Source organism: Vespa velutina, chromosome 2 (assembly GCF_912470025.1).
Source record: "Vespa velutina chromosome 2, iVesVel2.1, whole genome shotgun sequence".
Lineage (NCBI taxonomy): Eukaryota > Metazoa > Arthropoda > Insecta > Hymenoptera > Vespidae > Vespa > Vespa velutina.
The window spans coordinates 5,445,403-5,451,809 of record NC_062189.1 but is presented as its reverse complement, the minus strand read 5'-3'; positions in this window follow the sequence as shown (position 1 = coordinate 5,451,809).

Sequence of the window (6,407 nt, the reverse complement as noted above, 5' to 3'; positions counted from 1 at the left end):
ATATTTCTACTTTTACATTTTTTAGAAATTATCGAGTAATCTACTAAATATATATATATATATGATTGTAAAGAAAAATGTCTTATTACACATCTTTTCACTTTCGAAATATTATCGTTTAATAATCTTTCCTTTTTTTCTGTTTATGCTGCATATATAAATTTTTTTCTGATACATACATAAATCCTATATTTTCTACAGCACAATTAGTACATATCGCACTCGAATTTTTAGATATGATATCAGGCTTTTTTCCTTATAGCCACAGATATGGAAATAAAGATATATAATTTCGACTTATAAGAAAATTGTAAATATTAACCTACATGTACGTACGTGTATATGTGTGTAATAAAAAGAAAAATACATGTTTTATTTTAACGAGATACGACGAAATAAAATAAAAAGTTACGATTATTTAAGAGTAAGAGAGAGAAAGAGAGAGAGAGAGAGAGAGAGAGAGAGAGAGAGAAGGAGAGAGACTATGAGTTGGTAATTCTTGTATCCACGCGTTATAAATGCTATAAATAAAATTAAGTAAAGCCGGAAGGCACGAGCTCGTCTAAGTACTTCAGCTCTCAAAGAAAGCCGCAAAAGAAGAGGAGAAAAAAGGAAAGAAAAAGAAAAAGAAAAAGAAAAAGAGAAAGAGAGAGATTAGGTACGAAGAAATAGTTCTTAGGGAAAATATTAGGTTGAGAGAAGTTTAATTTTTTGTTAACCGAACGACGAAGGACAAGTCATTAAGAATGATCCTCCTAGAATGAAGGACGAATTTGGGGATAGGGAGAACGAGTAATGTCTAGAGCATTACATAGTGTACGTAAACAATCCGGAAACGCCTGCTTCCCTCCTATGATAAATCAACACCCGTCGTATGAGAGCTTAAAGATTACTCCCTTTTTCGACGAACGTGTCAACCACCACCATCACTATCATCTCTAGCTTTTGAACTCTCCTTCTGTTCCTCAACGAGAGAAGTGGAAAAAGCACGCGATTGCTGTTTAAAAGGTTCGTGGGTGGGTCGCTTTTCAAACGGGAGAAATCAAGAAAGAAAGATCGTAAAGAGAAAAAGAGAAAGAGAGAGAAAGACAGACAGACATACAGAAAGAAAGAAAGAGAGAGAGAGAGAGAGAGAGAGAGAGAAAGAGAGAGAAAGAAAAAGAGAAAGAGAGAGAGAGAGAGAGAAGTTGGTCTCGGCATGGGGTTGTCGAGCTATTTTCAGGCCGGTGGCTCGATGCAGCTGTCGCGTTCTCCGGGTAAACCACCTCTCTCTCCTATTCCACGGTCATCCGCGAGTTGTGAGAGGTAAGACAGGAAAGATTAGAAGTTAGAGATCCCGAGCTTTACCATCCTCTTAGTTTGTCGACTAGGTGGAAAAGCCGCCTAGGTGGCCTTCCATTCCTCCTTTTTCTTCGTCTTCTTCATGAGAATACTGTAAGACCTGTCCAGCGTTACTTCGTTAGCAAAATATGTATGTTTGATGTCTTGCCAAACGTACCAGGCGACGTTTCACCTTTCTACTAACACGTTTGTGTTTCATATTTCATAGAATATCTAATATTTCTTCACGTTCGAAGATAGAACTTTCTATCGGTTCTTTTTATTTTTTTAATTTTTACAATACTTGTATTATATACATAAAATATGTAATCATTTTTTATACTTATCAATGGAAAAATGGAATGATAAATAGGTATATAAAAATATCATATTATATATCATATATATATATATATATATATATACATATTATATAAAAGAATAAAAAGGAAAGACGGCGAGACGATAGGACGAATTTGATTCCCTCCAGCCGTAGTTTCCGACCAAGGTTCGTTCTCTGGAAGATGAAAGACGAAAACGTGGAAGACGAAGAAAAGGGAGAAATTTTGGTCGCGTGCCAGCACAAATTTTCAGCCGTTTACGTGTACTTTCGCGGCTAGGGCTCCGTCGAGTGCAATGACACTAGAGAAACTGATTCTTACTATTTCCTTTAGACAATGAGCATGATGAATCATTAAGAAACATAGGCAATATCCTGTTGTAACATTTAAACAAGTATATCAATCGTTTGGATTTATTACAAAAATTTTTTATGAAGTTTCATTCGTGATTAATTTTTATGAATAGTTTGAATAGATTTTAACCTTAAAAAATGCGAGCGAGTATATATATATATATATATATATATATATATATATATATATATATATATATATAAAGAAAAGAAAGAAAGAAAGAAAAAAAGAGAAAAAAAATAAAAAATTAACTGACAAGGCTAGGGAGGGAAAACGACGACCGGAACGATTCTTAATTTAGTTCTGGGTGCAAAAGGTTAACGGGGAGAGGGGACGTATGTAAGTATGTATGTGTGTATGTGGTACATAGAAGTGGGAGAACACCGTCATAGAGTACGTTGGCTCGTGTTGGAAGGAATGTCTTCAGGGATAAAGGGAGACAGTTCCTTCCGGAGAGACAGCGAGCGGCAGCCTGTTTCAGACCCTCGAATCTACCCCCACCATTCTTGGCACACCACCCTTTGCATTGCTTTTTTTATGTCTCGTCGTACAGCCACTTGCCCCTCCCCACTACTACCCTTCTTCAAATCATCATATGAAATACAAAGGAAGATAATTTCGACCGAGAATTAATCGATCATTCGATGTAATAATATTAGAATCGAACAAATTCATATCTTTAAAAAAATCCCTACATCCCATTATCTCACACTACCAACCTTCTAACCATCTAAGATACAAAGAAAAATGATATCGATCGAGAATTTATCGATCATTCGATGTAATAACATTAGCAGATCGATATATCTTTTTAAAAAAATCAATGAAAAGAATATATATACATACATACATACATACATACATATATATATATATATATATATTTATTAAGACGTAAATTATATTAAAATGCATTTCCTTTCATTTTGATTTCATATCTTCAATAGATAGATTTCAAGATGATATTACTTCATATACAAGAGTCGGCATATGTCAGATTACTGTTGCTACTTATAGCAACGGTGACGGAGTTCTACAAATAACAATTCTTCAACAATATTTAAGCCCCAAATTGTATGATAGAATTTATAAATCTATATGAAATAGATATATTCAGTGTAACGAAAGCGATAACATTCACATCGAACATTTATCATAACAGGTAAATTATATATATATATATATATATTTTTTTTTTGTATTTCAGATAAAATACAATAATTTGTATTTTCGATAAAACTGACTATTACCGACTCCCTGTATATTTTTTATATACTTAATAATTTCCATTACATAGCGTTTGACACGTTAAGGAATCTGAAAAAAATCGCTAAAAGAGTAATAACGAAATATCGCCGGAACAAAGAAAGTAGTACAATTCGAATGATGAATTTTAAGCAAGAATCGGAATAAGAAACGATCCGGCTTTGCAGGTGGCAAGTAAGCATGCAAATCTAAAGGAGGCCACGCACACGAGCACGTGCTCGCATTTTGCGAAACCTTTTCAAAGGCGGAGGCGATCAGCTGGCGATCTTCTATCTCTCTCTTTCTTTATCCACCCTCTCCCGTTGAACAAGAAAAGAGAAACATAAAAAACGATAAAAGTGAAGGGAGCTCCCGTCTCTCTTTCTCTCTCTCTCTTTCTCTCTCTCTCTCTTTCTTTCTTTTTTTCCCTCTATCTTTCTGTCTCTCTGTACGCACCCGCATCCTGTGGCAGTGGTGTTTTCGTAAAAACTGGCCCGTCGGTTTCCATTCAAAAGCGCGAGTCACGAGGGTTCATTCACAAAATTTCACGACGAAATTCTACACTCGACCGGACCGTCTGCGGATCTCGATCGAGACGACGACGGAGGAAGAGATAGAGGGCCCTTCCTTCTCCCTTTCCTTTACGCGAGTAATTCCTTCGTTTTTTCCCCCCTCTCTCTCTCTCTCTCTCTCTCTCTCTCTCTCTCTCTCTCTCTTTCTCTCTCTCTCTCTCTCTCTCTATCTCTATCTCTCTCCCCTTTATTTCTTTCTTCTTTCTTGTTATACATGCGTCAAGAACAGACGAATGCTGCCATTGAGTTTAACCGTTTCGATCGAGAACAAGTTCGGTCAGTAAGTTATTATCTTTTCTGATCCTACTGAAACGATCATTTTTAGAGGGATCAAATGATAAATCATCTTGATAATCGATAATTTCCCAAAGTTATATTCTTTTTTACGAAATCATGAAAAGAAGCTTAAAGCTTATTTTAATAAATTTGTATGTAAATTGTGATTAGACTAAAATGTTTGCGTAAGAGAAAAAAATAGGATGGTAAGATTATTACTTTTTCAAAACGTAGGAAATGTTAACGTAGGTTTCTATCGTTGCAAAAAAAAAAGTAATGAAAATTCATCGTCAGGATGATAAAAGACGAAATGTGTAGGCGCTTATGTTAACATGTTATCTCGAATCACTGATCATTAGATAAAAAAAGATTATATCTAACATGTCTATCTCTTTTTCCCTTGATCTTATTGTCTTCTTTAAATCCTCACACACGGCAAAAGACGAACTCGCTTTACCACCCTGGATATACTCAGGGTAGTTTCTTTCTTCCATTGCCATAGTCCAGACGGCTTCAAGGAGAAGATGAAAAAATGAGGGGGCGGAGGAAGAGGAAGTAGACGAGACGATGAGGGGCCTAAGGTCGTGGTCCTGAAGGGTACAGTGATGGATTCAAGAGGTACTTCGCCCTGCGGTGAACGACACATGTCCCTACGATATTTAAACGGTCGACTTTCGATCGATCGCGATTCTTTAAAATCATCTCTTAATTAACACATTAATAATTCCATAATCTATACGTATAAAAAATTTCATAAACAACGTTTGGTAACAGTAACATTTAAATAAGATCAATTCTGATCAATATATCGAGATATTACATTTCGTAAATAAAAATTTGTTTAATATTTATCTTCGAACAACGGATATATTTAAAGAAGCACTTTATTATTTCTCATAATTATCGAACTCTATTAATTGATATGTCAGCATCATTAACTTATAATATTTTTCACGAAGACTCAGAGCCAATATACGAGATAAAATATTTTTCTCATTGTCAGGTTAAAAACAAAGAAAAAAATAACTGTGTCGAAGGTTAGCGAGGAAGCGTGAAATCCGCTACTGTAGTTTGGGAGGGGTTAAAGGACGAGAGAGGGTCGCAGACACCGAGTCACATCTCGTCGAGCGGCACGCGACCGACACGCGCCCTTCTTTCGTCTCCTTTCATCCTCATGAGATTCGGTTCCTTCCTATTCGTCTTCGTCTTCGTCTTCGCACGCGCGCACACACACATATACGTACACACACACGCGCGTGCGGACATACACACACACACACACACAGACACACGAGATCGCATTCAACACGCAACACAGTAGATACTCTAACCAATTCTAAAGAAATACATTTCTATGAAATTTTCATGTGTTTTTTGCTTCATTCAGAAACGATCAAAGATTTCAAAATTAAATTGAATTAAATTTACAAATTATTCTCTCCTGATTGACGACTAATTGTTTAGAAATTCGATTGTTTGGATTGAAATTAGATTGGAAGTAAATCAAATGATCCTGAAGATCATTTAATTTTATACGTTAACAAAAGATGGTTCGTATTACATAAGGTAACATGAGTAAGTACGCGTGCACGTTCATTCAGAACGTTCCCTTCTAGTGGCCCATTGAGGAATCCAGGCTCACCATGTAGAGTGCTCATCAGCCACCTTATCGTAATTCTTTAAAGTCTTACTTGAATGAAACGTATGTCGTGGGAATTCATTCAAAAAATTTGGACTTTCTTGAAACCAATAAATTCTTTTGCTTTGATGTATTAATTAAAAAAAAAAAAAAATATATATATATATACCAAGTTGTCCTTAATAAATCTGCTATATGATTGGAAACATTCACGTCCTATGGAGGTGTCGCTCGATCAGCTGCGAAATGAGAGCAAAAGGTGCTCGCCTACGACAATATTGTGTAAATTTGTCAGCGCACAGTTGAGTCCACGAGGAATGATTAAGGTCGACAAAGACGAAAACACGATCTGTCGTCGACGAGGAGGAAAATCGAACGTCTCTAAGTTTAGCTCGTATTTGCATGCGGATCAGGGACGAATCGGGTCAGGTTGCCAAGCTGCTAAAACATTTGCTATCCCTTCGTAATCTCTAATGAATTTTTCGTTAGATTATTTAAAAAGAATATCTGATTTCTTTTGAAATAAATCTGTTTAAGGTCTTTTGTTTATTAATATTGCATTTAATTGTATATTAATATTGCCAAAGTATTCGATAAATCTACTAAGATAATACTTTGTTAAAATTGATTTTATTGATTCGACGATCGTAAAATAAGGAA